General features: G+C 38.1%; 1 non-coding gene across 1 annotated transcript; it reads left to right on the forward strand.

Annotated features, from left to right (window-relative positions):
- The first annotated feature begins 310 nt into the window (after positions 1-310).
- On the forward strand, positions 311-772 carry LOC144580073 (18S ribosomal RNA). The gene has a single exon (XR_013528948.1). It is a non-coding gene; the product is annotated as an 18S ribosomal RNA (ribosomal RNA).
- The last annotated feature ends 13,468 nt before the right edge of the window (positions 773-14,240 follow it).

The following is a 14,240-nucleotide window of genomic DNA, read 5'->3' on the forward strand; positions in this document are numbered from 1 at the left end:
GTTTTAGCAATGAAAAAAAGTTTAACTAAGTTACACTGACAACCAGAGTTGGTCAATTTCGTGCCAGCCACCACGGCCATACAATTGACTCGAGTTAATAGAGCCCGGCATAAAGAGTGTTTAAGATTTAACCTACCCCAATAAAGCTAACCTATAACTAAGTCATAGAAAACCCAAGTTATAGTGAAATACTCTACGAAAGTGGCTTTAATATTCTGAACACACTATAGCTAAGACACAAACTGGGATTAGATACCCCACTATGCTTAGCCCTAAAATTCAATAACTTAATTAACAAAATTATTCGCCAGAACACTACAGGCAACAGCTTGAAATTCAACGGACCTGGAAGTGCTTTACATCCGTCTAGAGGAGCCTGTTCTATAATTGATACACCCCAATAAACCTCACCATATCTTGCCATCAGCCTGTATACCGCCGTCTTCAGCAAACTCCTTAATGATTGTAAAGTAAGCAGAAGTGTTACCATAAAAACGTTAGGTCAAGGTGCAGCCAATGACGTGGGAAGAAATGGGCTACATTTTCTAAATCAGAAAACTACACAATAACACTTATGAAATTTAAGGGCCTACGGTGGATTTAGCAGTAAACCAAGAATAGAGAGCTTGATTGAAACAAGGCCAATAAGCACGCACACACCGCCCGTCACCCTCCTCAAACATCACATAAAAGTACATTAACAATAAACCACTCCATACTGATCTAAAGGAAATAAGTCGTAACATGGTAAGTGTACTGAAAAGTGCGCTTGGACGAATCAAAATGTAGCTTAAATTAAAGCATCCGGCTTACACCCAGAAGATCTCATAACAGATGATTGTTTTGAGATAACTCTAGCCCAAACCTTATTAAAAATGTACTACTTAACTACACCAATTAAATCATTTACCTACTACAAAAGTATAGGTGATAGAAATTGCATTTTAGGCCCAATAGACATGGTACCAACCACAAGGGAAAGGACAAAACCAATAGAGCACAAAAAAGCAAAGATAAACCCTTATACCTTCTGCATAATGAGCCAACTAGAACTAACTTTATAAAGAGAACTAATGCCCCCCAAAACCAAGTGATCTACCCAAGGATAGCTAAAAGAGCACACCAGTCTATGTGGCAAAATAGTGGGAAAATCTATGGGTAGTGGTGACAAACCTACCAAGCCTGTTGATAGCTGGTTGTCCAAGACAGAATCTTAGTTCAACTTTAAATTTACCTACAGAATCATATAATCTTCCTGTAAATTTAATTGCTAGTCTAAAGAGGGACAGCTCTTCAGACCCTAGGAAACAACATTTTATAGAGAGTAAATAACTTAACCACCATAGTTGGCCTAAAAGTAGCCACCAAATAAGAAAGCGTTCAAGGTCAATACTTACTTACTCTTAATCCTACTAATCTTATTGAACTTCTAAAACAAATTGGACCAATCTATTATTTAATAGAAGCAATAATGTTTATATAAGTAACGTGAAATCATTCTCCCTGTATAAGCTTATCTCAGACAGAAACAACTATTGTTAGTTAACAGCCTAATTACCATATGCTACAGATTAGTTTATCAATTAACCAAACTGTTAACCCAACACAGGCGTGCACTCAGGAAAGATTAAAAAAAGTAAAAGGAACTCAGCAAACTCTACCCCCGCCTCTTTACCAAAAACATCTCCTCTAGCATTTCCAGTATTAGAGGCACTGCCTGCCCAGTGACACATGTTCAATGGCCGCGGTACCCTGACCGTGCAAAGGTAGCACAATCACTTGTTCTCTAAATAAGGATTTTTATGAATGGCCACACGAGAGTTTAACTGTCTCTTACTTTTAATCAGTGAAATTGACCTATCCGTGAAGAGGCGGATATGCCTAAATAAGACGAGAAGACCCTATGGAGCTTCAATTTAATGATACAAACCAGAACATTTTAAACCAGTAGGCATTAACCTATTGTCAATGTATCATGAATTTTGGTTGGGGTGACCTCGGAGTACAGTATAACCCCTGAAAAATACATACTAAGACCTCAGTAGTCTAAATAAAAACACACCTATTGACCCAATAACTTGATCAATGGACTATGTTACCCTAGGGATAACAGCGCAATCCTATTCTAGAGTCCATATCGACAATAGGGTTTACGACCTTGATGTTGGATCAAGACATCCTAATGGTGCAGACGCTATTAAGGGTTTGTTTGTTCAATGATTAAAGTTTTACGTGTTCTGAGTTCAGACCGGAGCAATCCAGGTCGGTTTCTATCTATTAAACATTTCTCCCAGTACGAAAGGACAAAAGAAATAGGGCCTACTTCATAAAGCGCCCTCAAAAATTAGATAACCCATATCTCAATCTTGAAAACTATTATCTTACCCAAGAACAGGGTCTGTTCAGATGGCAGAGCCTGGATATTGCATAAAACTTAAAACTTTATAACCAGAGGTTCAACTCCTCTTCTTAACAACGTGTTTATAGTCAACTTACTTCTACTAGTCGAACCCACCCTAATTGCCATAGCATTCTTAACACTTATAGAACGAAAAATCTGGGGCTATATACAATTCTTAAAGGGTCCTAACATTGTAGGCCCCTACGGAACACTTCAACCAATTGCCAATGCCATAAAGCTTTTTACAAAAGAACTCTTACTACCCACCACCTCCACCGCAACTTTATACTTAACCGCCCCTACCCTAGCCCTCTCCATCGCCCTCCTTTTATGAACCCCACTTCCTATGCCACACCCCCAATCAACTTAAACTTAGGCCTCTTATTTATTCTAGCAACATCAAGCCTAGCTGTTTACTCAATTTTATGATCTGGATGAGCATCCAACTCAAACTATGCACTAATTGGCACATTACAAGCTGTAACCCAAACAATCTCATATGAAGTCACCCTCTCTATCATTCTCCTATCTACCCTACTAATAAGCGACTCATTTAATTACAATCACTCATTACAACACAAGGACACTATTGACTTCTACTCCCATCATGACCCCTAGCCATAATATGATTTATCTCCACATTAGCAGAAACCAACCGAGCCCCCTTTGACCTAACAGAAGGAGAATCAGAGCTAGTTTCAGGTTTTAATATTGAATATGCTGCAGGCTCATTTGCCCTATTCTTTATAGCAGAATACATAAATATTATCATAATAAATGCCCTAACCACCACCATCTTCCTAGCAACATCATATAACATGACCATATCAGAAATCTACACAATCAACTTTATAACTAAAACCCTCCTATTAACCACCCTATTCCTATGAATTCGAACAGCCTACCCTCGCTTCCGCTATGACCAACTAATATCCCTCCTATGAAAAAATTTCTTACCCCTCACACTAGCACTATGCATATGATATATCTCAATGCCCATCTTAACATCTGGCATCCCACCACAAACATAAGAAATATGTCTGACAAAAGATTTACTTTGATAAGAGTAAATTATAGAGGTTTAAACTCTCTTATTTCTAGAATTATAGGAATTGAACCCGTACCTGAGAACTCAAAACACTCCGTGATACCTATTACACCATATCCTAAACAGTAAGGTCAGCTAAATAAGCTATTGGGCCCATACCCCGAAAATGTTGGTCAAACCCTTCCCATACTAATATCAACCCCCTAGTCCACCTCATTATTTCCTTAACCATCCTAACAGGAACCACAATTACAATTCTAAGCTCACACTGATTTCTAGTCTGAATAGGCCTAGAACTGCACATATTAGCCATCGTACCAATTTTAGCCTAAAACACAAACCCCTGATCCACAGAAGCATCCACCAAATATTTCCTAATTCAAGCAACAGCATCAATAATTCTCCTAATAGACATTTTCCTTAATAACTTAACTTCCGGACAATGAACAATTAACCCACCCCACAATCAAATTTTGTCCACAGTAATATTAATTGCCCTAGTAATAAAAATAGGAATAGCCCCCCTTCACTTCTGACTTCCAGAAGTAACCCAAGGAATCCCCCTGATTCCAGCCATAATCGCCCTCACATGACAAAAACTTGCCCCCATATCAATCATATTTCAAATCTTCCCATCAATAAACATGAATATCATTCTAATGATCTCAATCCTATCAATTATAATTGGCAGCTGAGGAGGACTCAACCAAACACAACTACGCAAAATTCTAGCTTACTCCTCAATTACTCACATGGGATGAATAATAGCAGTGCTGTACTACAACCCAAATATCACCATTCTAAACCTTATTATCTGTATCTTCTTAACAATCTCCACATTCATAATTTTTTACCTAAACTCAAATGTAACAACTCTATCATTATCGCACACTTGAAATAAATTAACATGAATAATACCCATAATCCCACTAATAATAATATCTTTAGGAGGTTTACTCCCACTAACAGGCTTTTCCCCTAAATGAGCCATTATACAGGAACTTACAAAAAACAATAACCTAATTATTCCACTCACAATAGCCATACTAACACTAATAAACCTATACTTCTATATACGCCTAACATACTCCATCTCAATAACAATATTCCCCACATCCAACAACACAAAAATTAACTGACAACTAAAACACATAAAACCAATGCCACTCCTACCTCCACTCGTAATCTCTTCCACATTACTACAATCTTTAACCCCACTAACACTAATAATCTAGACATTTAGGTGAATGAGACCAAGAGCCTTCAAAGCCCTTAGTAAGTAAACTTTACTTAATTTCTGCACTACCATAAGGACTGCAAAACTTTATTCTGCATCAACTGAACGCAAATCAATCACTTTAATTAAGCTAAGCCCTTCCTAGATTGATGGGACTCTAACCCACAAAAATTTAGTTAACAGCTAAACAACCTAATCAACTGGCTTCAATCTACTTCTCCCGGCGTTAGGGGAAAAAAGGCGGGCGAAGCCCCGGCAGAGTTGAAGCTGCTTCTTTGAATTTGCAATTCAATATGATATATCACCTCAGAGCTGGTAAAAAGAGGGCTACTCCTCTGTCTTTAGATTTACAGTCTAATGGTTACTCAGCCATTTTACCCCTAACTATGTTCATAAATCGCTGATTATTTTCAACCAATCACAAAGAATCGGAACTCTATACTTATTATTTGGTGCATGAGCAGGAGCAGTAGGAACATCCCTAAGCCTCCTAATCCGAGCAGAATTAGGCCAACCAGGAAGCCTAATAGAAGATGATCATGTCTATAATGTTATTGTCACATCTCACGCATTTATTATAATTTTCTTCATAGTGATACCAATTATAATTGGGGGCTTTGGAAACTGACTTGTCCCCTTGATAATCGGTGCTCCCGACATAGCATTCCCTCGAATAAACAACATGAGCTTCTGACTCCTACCCCCCTCACTCCTTCTACTTGCATCCTCAACCCTAGAAGCTGGTGCCGGAACTGGCTGAACAGTTTACCCACACTTAGCAGGTAACATATCACACTCAGGGGCTTCTGTAGACCTAACTATTTTTTCATTACATTTAGCAGGTGTTTCCTCTATTCTAGGGGCTATTAACTTTATTACAACAATTATTAAGATAAAACCCCCAGCCATGACCCAATACCAAACCCCCGTATGATCCGTCCTAATTACAGCGGTCCTTCTTCTACTCTCCCTTCCAGTCTTAGCTGCTGGAATTACTATATTACTAACTGATCGTAATCTCAATACTACTTTCTTCGACCCTGCTGGTGGCGGAGATCCCATCCTATATCAGCACCTATTCTGGTTTTTTGGTCACCCTGAAGTGTATATTCTTATTCTGCCAGGTTTTGGAATAATTTCACACATTGTAACGTACTATTCTAATAAAAAAGAACCATTTGGTTATATGGGCATGGTCTGAGCTCTAATATCCATTGGATTCCTAGAATTTATCGTGTGAGCCCACCATATGTTCACAGTAGGTATAGATGTAGACACTCCCGCATATTTCACATCAGCTACTATAATTATCGCAATCCCTACCAGGGTAAAAGTATTTAGCTGACTAGCTACGCTACACGGCGGCAATATTAAATGATCCCCCGCAATACTATGGGCCTTAGGCTTTATCTTTCCTTTCACCGTAGGCGGATTAACAGGAATTGTACTAGCCAACTCATCATTAAACATTGTATTACACGATACATACTATGTAGTAGCACATTTTCATTACGTACTATCCATAGGGGCAGTATTTGCTATTATAGGGGGCTTTATTCACTGATTTCCACTGTTTTCAGGCTACACACTTCACCAAACCTATGCTAAAGTTCATTTTACTATTATGTTTGTAGGCGTAAGTCTAACTTTCTTCCCACAGCACTTCCTTGGCCTATCCAGAATACCTCGACGATACTCAGACTATCCAGATGCATATACCACATGAAACATCGTCTCATCTGTAGGATCCTTCATCTCACTAACAGCAGTTATTCTAATAATTTTCATAATTTGAGAAGCCTTCTCCTCAAAGTGAAAAGTTTCTACCATTGAACAACTATCTACCAATCTAGAATGGCTGTACGACTGCCCTCCTCCCTATCACGCATTTGAAGAAGCTACCTATGTAAAAACCCTAAACAAAAAAGGAAGGATTTGAACCCCCCAAAATTGGTTTCAAGCCAATTCCATAGACCTTATGACTTTTTCAATAAGATACTAGTAAAATAATTACGTAACATTGTCAAAGTTAAATCATAGACTAAATATCTATATATCTTAATGGCAGCACCAGCTCAATTAGGCTTACAAAATGCCGCATCCCCCATCATAGAAGAACTTATCGCCTTCCATGACCATGCTCTCATAATCACTTTTTTATTTAGCTCACTGGTTCTATACATTATTTCTCTAATACTTACTACAAAACTAACTCACACCAGTACCATAAATGCTCAAGAGATTGAAATAATCTGAACCATCCTGCCCGCTATAATTCTCATTATAATTGCCCTTCCATCCCTATGTATTTTATATATGACAGACGAATTTAATAAACCCTACCTAACTCTTAAAGCAATTGGCCACCAATGATACTGAAGTTATGAGTATTCCGATTATGAAGACTTAGCATTCGACTCTTATATTACACCAACATATTTCCTTGAACCTGGAGAATTTCGACTCCTTGAAGTAGACAACGGAACAACCTTACCCATAGAAGCAGATATTCGTGTGCTAATTTCATCACAGGACATCCTACACTCATGAGCTGTGCCATCACTAGGTGTAAAAACAGATGCAATCCCTGGACGCTTAAATCAAGCCATATTAACTTCCACACGACCAGACATAGTCTATGGACAGTGTTCAGAAATTTGTGGGTCCAACCACAGCTTTATGCCCATTGTACTAGAATTTATTTATTTCCAAGATTTCAAAGTATGAGCCTCATACTTATATATCGTATCACTGTAAAGCTAAAATAGCATTAACCTTTTAAGTTAAAGATTGAGAGAACCCGTCTCTCTACAGTGAATGCCTCAACTAAACATCTCACCATGACCAATGGTGATTCTGTCAATAATTGTAACCTTGTTTTACATCACCCAATTAAAGATATTGAGTTTTACTTTCTACACTACCCCATCACCAAAATTGACTAGAACACAAAAACATAAAACAACTTGAGAACTAAAATGAACCAAAATTTATTCGCCTCCTTCAATATCCCGACAATCCTAGAAATCCCCCTAGTAATATTAATCATTATATTTCCTGCCATATTAATTATACCTCCTAATAACCTAATTAATAACCGACTCTCCTCTCTTCAACAGTGATTAGTTCAACTTAAACTAAAACAAATGATAATAACTCATACTACTAAGGGACGAACTTGGTCTCTCATGCTTCTAGCCCTGATCATTTTCATCGCATTAAATAATCTTCTCGGACTTACACCCTATGCATTTACACCAACCACTCAACTATCAATAAATCTAGATATAGCAATTCCTCTATGAGCAGCAACTGTACTCATAGGGTTACGATTTAAAACAAAATCATCTCTTGCCCATTTCCTACCACAAGGAACACCCGTACTACTTATCCCAATGTTAATTATTATCGAGACAATCAGCCTCTTCATTCAACCAGTAGCTCTAGCTGTACGACTAACAGCCAACATCACAGCAGGTCACCTGTTAATACATCTACTTGGAGACACTACACTATCATATCCATCTACCTATCTTCCTCCACAATTACTATTATCATTATCATTCTATTAATCACCCTAGAATTAGGTGTAGCACTCATCCAAGCCTATGTATTCACACTTTTAGTAAGCTTATATCTACATGACAACTCATAATGACACACCAAACACATGCCTATCACATAGTTAACCCAAGCCCTTGACCACTAGCAGGAGCCCTATCAGCATTTTTGCTTACATATGGCCTAATTATATGATTTCATTTCTATTACATTCCCCTCCTTACTGCAGGGCTACTAGCTAGCACAATAACAATATTTCAGTGGTGGCGCGACGTAGTACGAGAAGGCACATATCAAGGCCATCATACCACTCCCGTACAAAAAGTCCTTCGATATGGGATGATCCTATTTATTATCTCAGATGTATTCTTCTTTGCTGGCTTCTTCTGAGCATTTTACCACTCCAGCTTAGCCCCAACCCCACAAACAGGAGGACATTGACCCCCTACAGGTATTTTTCCTCTTAACCCAATAGAAGTACCCCTACTAAATACAGCTGTACTACTTTCATCAGGAGTCACAATTACTTGGGCACACCACAGCCTAATAGAAGCCAATCAAAAAGAATCAGCTCAAGCACTGACCATAACTATTGCACTAGGAATCTACTTTACCTGTCTACAAATATCAGAATACTCTGAAACCTCATTTACTATCTCCGACAGAATTTATGGGTCCACATTCTTTATAGCTACAGGCTTCCATGGCCTCCACGTTATTATCGGAACTACCTTCCTCGCCACCTGCTATTTTCACCAACAGCTATATCACTTCACATCCAACCACCACTTCGGATTTGAAGCCGCTGCATGGTACTGACATTTCGTAGATGTAATATGACTATTCCTCTATATCTCTATCTATTGATGAGGGCCTTACTCTCTTAGCATAAACAGTACTATTGACTTCCAATCAATAAGCCTCATATAACTCGAGAGAGAGTAATAAATCTAGCACTAACCCTAACAACTAACATCCTCTTAGCCCTACTTCTAATTACCATCACATTCTGACTCCCCCAACTAAATGCATATACAGAAAAACACAACCCTTATGAATTTGGGTTTGACCCTACAACCTCTGCCCACCTGCCCTTCTCTATAAAATTCTTCTTAATTGCTATTACATTCCTCCTGTTTGACCTAGACATCACCTTACTACTACCTCTACCATGGGCAACCCAAACAAACAACTTAATACTAACAATCAACATGATTTTTGCCCTACTTATTATTCTAGTATTGGGATTGGCCTATGAATGGACCCAAAAGGGATTAGACTGAGTTGAGTGTATATAGTTTATTTAAAACAAATGATTTCGACTCATTAGATTATGAAAACTCATATTTACCAACACATGCCTTTCATTTATATCAACGTCACACTAGCATATTTCATATCACTGTTGGGACTATTAATTTAACCATATCACCTAATATCATCTCTACTATGTTTGGAAGGCATAATATTATCACTATTTATTATAACTACACTCACAACTCTAAATATATATTTAATATTAATGTATATAATACCCATTACTCTTCTAGTGTTTGCTGCATGTGAGGCTGCAGTAGGCCTAGCCTTATTAATCTTAATCTCTAACCTGTACAGCTTAGACTATGTCCAAAACTTAAATCTACTCCAATGCTAAAAATTATTTTACCAACAATCATAATACTACCAACAATATGACTTTCAAAAAATCATGTAATATGAGTTAATACAATAACATGCAGCCTATTAATCAGTATTTTTACCCTTCTAATATTATATATGCCAAATAACTCATGTAATCTATCACTGACTTTCTTCTCAGACCCATTAACATCACCTTTATTAATACTAACAGCCTGACTACTACCACTAATAATTTTAGCAACACAACAACACTGGTACAACAACCCCATCCCATGAAAAAAACTATATATCTCAATACTAATTTTTTAACAAATCTCCCTAATCATAACTTTTTCAGCCACCGAACTAATTTTATTTTATATTCTATTCGAGACCACCCTAATCCCCACCCTAATTATTATTACTCGCTGAGGGTACCAGCCAGAACGTCTTAATGCCGGCTCGTATTTCCTATTCTATACATTAGCTGGATCTCTTCCTCTACTAATTATGCTCCTGTACTATTTAAGCAGTTTAGGGTCCCTAAATATGCTCACAATAACTATTAACACTAAAGAAATACTACTATCCTGAACTAACAACATTATATGACTAGGGCGCATAATGGCCTTTATAGTCAAAATACCTCTATATGGACTACACCCGTGACTCCCTAAAGCCCATGTTGAAGCCCCAATCGCTGGCTCAACAGTACTCGCAGCAATTCTACTAAAACTAGGTGGCTATGGTATAATACGAATTACCCCTATACTTAACCTTCTGACAGAAAAAATAAGTTACCCCTTTCTCATCTTATCCTTACGAGGTATAGTTATAACAAGCTCCATCTGCCTGCCACAAGCAGACCTAAAATCACTCATCGCCTATTCTTCCGTTAGCCACATAGCACTTGTTATTCTAGCCATTCTTATCCAAACCCCCTGAAGCCTTACCGGCGCAATAATCCTAATAATTGCCCATGGACTTACTTCATCTCTACCATTCTGCCTAGCAAACTCTAACTATGAACAAATCCACAGCCGAACTATAATGTTCACACGAGGTCTTCAAGCACTATTCCCACTACTAGCACTATGATGATTACTAGCTAACCTCGCCAATCTTGCCCTACCCCCAACTATTAATTTAATAGGAGAACTGCTAACAATCTTAGCCCCCTTTTCCTGATCTAATTTTACCATCATATTCACAGGATTCAACATACTAATCACAGCCCTGTACTCACTTCATATATTTACTTCAAGACAACGAGGTCCATTAACATATAGCACTAGCAATGTAAAACCCCTATTTACACGAGAAAACACACTTATACTAATGCACATAGCACCAATCCTCCTACTCACCCTAAACCCTAAGGTAACCATATGTTTTACACCCTGTAGCTATAGTTTAATAAAAACATTAGATTGTGAATCTAATAATAGAAGCCCACAACTTCTAAACTACCGAGAAAGCATGCAAGAACTGCTAATTCATGCCCCCAAGCTTAACAACTTGGCTTTCTCAACTTTTAAAGGATAGTAGTTATCCATTGGTCTTAGGAACCAAAAACATTGGTGCAACTCCAAATAAAAGTAAAAATACACTCTTCAATAATTCTAATAACAATAATTACACTGCTGGCGCCTATCATAATTACTCTAATTAACCCAAACAAAAACCTCCTATACCCTCACTATGTAAAATTAGCCATCATTTATGCCTTTACCATCAGCATCCTATCGATAACAATATTTATCTTTACAGGCCAAGAATCCGTAATCTCAAACTGACATTGAATAACAATCCAAACTATCAAATTATCGCTAAACTTTAAGATAGACTTCTTCTCTATTATATTTACCCCTGTAGCACTATTTGTTACCTGATCAATCGTAGAGTTTTCAATATGATATATAAGCTCAGACCCAAACATCAACCAATTCCTCAAATACCTACTTATTTTCCTCGTAACAATACTAATTCTAATCACAGCTAATAATTTGTTCCAACTTTTCATTGGATGAGAAGGAATAGGCATGATATCATTTCTACTAATTAGCTGATGACACAGCCGAACAGACGCTAACACAGCAGCCCTACATAACCGCATTGGAGACATCGGCTTTATTCTAGCAATGACATGATTCTTTCTATACTCCAACTCATGAGATTTCCAACAAATATTCATTCTTGACTCCACTTCAAATTCTTTTCCCCTAATAAGCCTTCTCTTAGCGGCAACAGGAAAATCTGCCCAATTCGGCCTACACCCATGACTTCCATCTGCCATGGAAGGACCTACACCAGTTTCAGCACTACTACATTCCAGCACAATAGTTGTTGCAGGAGTTTTCTTAATTATTCGTTTCCACCCCCTAATCGAAAATAACCCCCTCATCCAAACACTAACTCTATCAATAGGCGCAATCACCACTCTATTCACAGCAATCTGTGCTCTAACACAAAATGATCTAAAAAAGATCGTAGCCTTCTCAACCTCAAGCCAACTAGGCCTTATAACAGTAAGAATCGGCATTAACCAACCACACCTAGCCTTCCTTCACATCTGTACCCACGCCTTCTTCAAAGCCATACTATTCCTATCTGCAGGATCTTTTATTCACAGCCTATACAATGAACAAGATATCCGCAAAATAGGAGGCTTATTTAAGACCCTACCCTTCACATCCTCCTCCCTCATTATTGGCAGCTTTGCACTTGTAGGTGTACCCTTTCTCACAGGCTTCTACTCAAAAGACCTGATCATCGAGACCGCCAACACGTTGTATACCAACGCCTGAGCCCTAACAACTACTCTTGTAGCCACCTCCCTCACAGCTATATACAGTATCCGCATTATCTTCTTTGCCTTAACAGGATACCCTCGCTTTACAACTCTCATCTTAATTAATGAGAATAACCCTATGCTAATAAACCCAATCAATCACCTAGCAGTGGGTAGCATTTTCACCGGGTTTCTTATTTCTAATTGTGTTCCTCCTACCTCACACCCCCAAGTCACTATACCATGACACCTAAAACTTACAGCGTTAGGCGTAACCATGCTAGGACTACTTGTAGCAATATAACTTAGTTTGATAACTAACAATATAAAATTAAGCACCCCATTAAAAACCTTCTACTTCTCTAACATACTAGGCTTGTACTCAACCACTATACACCGACTCAACCCCCATTCAAGCCTATCCACAAGCCAAAACCTTACCTCAGCCCTATTAAACCTCTTCTGACTAGAAAAATCTATATAAAAAATAACAACACAAACTCAAATTTCGATCTCCACAACCTCATCAACTCAAAAAGACCTAATTAAGCTTTACTTCCTATCCTTCTTCATTACACCAACACTAGCACTACTCCTAACAATTTAACCCCCACCCCGAGTAAGCTCAATTGCAATATGCATTCCCATAAACAAGTTACTAAAACTACTCAAATACCATAATTATACAAAGCAGGAGCACCTGTAGGATCCTCACGAATTAACCCTGGCCCATCACCCTCATAAATCATTCAACTTGACACAGTGTTATAATTAACCACAATCTCTACCGTTTTAACAGGGTTCCCACCTAGCAAGAATACCATAATTATCTCCATCATTAAACCGAACATGAAAATACCTAAAATATCTGTACTTGACACCCACGTTTCAGGATGCTCATCAATTGCTATCACCTCAGTGTAACCAAAAACTACCATCATACCCCCCAAATAAATCAAGAAAACCACAAGCCCCATATAAGGCCCACCAAAGTATAACGTAATCACACAACCTACGGCACCACTAAAAATTAACACTAACCCACCATAAATAGGCGAAGGCTTAGAAGAAAACCCCACAAAACCTATTACTAAAATAATACTTAATGAAAATAAAGCATATGTCATTATTCCCACATGGACTATAATCATGACTAATGATATGAAAAACCATTTTTGTATTTCAACTATAAGAATACTAATGACCTCTTCCCGTAAAACCCACCCTTTAGCAAAAATCATCAACGAATCATTCATTGATCTCCCCACACCATCCAACATCTCCTCTTGATGAAATTTTGGCTCACTTCTAGGCACTTGCCTAATTATTCAGATTACCACAGGCCTATTCCTAGCAATACACTACACACCAGAAACTGCTACCCCTTTCTCTTCAGTCGCCCATATCACCCGAGACGTTAACTATGGCTGAATAATCCGCTATTTACATGCTAACGGTGCATCCATATTCTTTATTTGCCTCTTCTTCCACATCGGCCGAGGCTTATATTACGGGTCATTCCTTTTTCTGAAGACTTGAAACATCGGTACAATCTTACTACTTGCAACCATAGCCACAGCAT

This window comes from Callithrix jacchus, chromosome 17, assembly GCF_049354715.1.
Source record: "Callithrix jacchus isolate 240 chromosome 17, calJac240_pri, whole genome shotgun sequence".
NCBI lineage: Eukaryota > Metazoa > Chordata > Mammalia > Primates > Cebidae > Callithrix > Callithrix jacchus.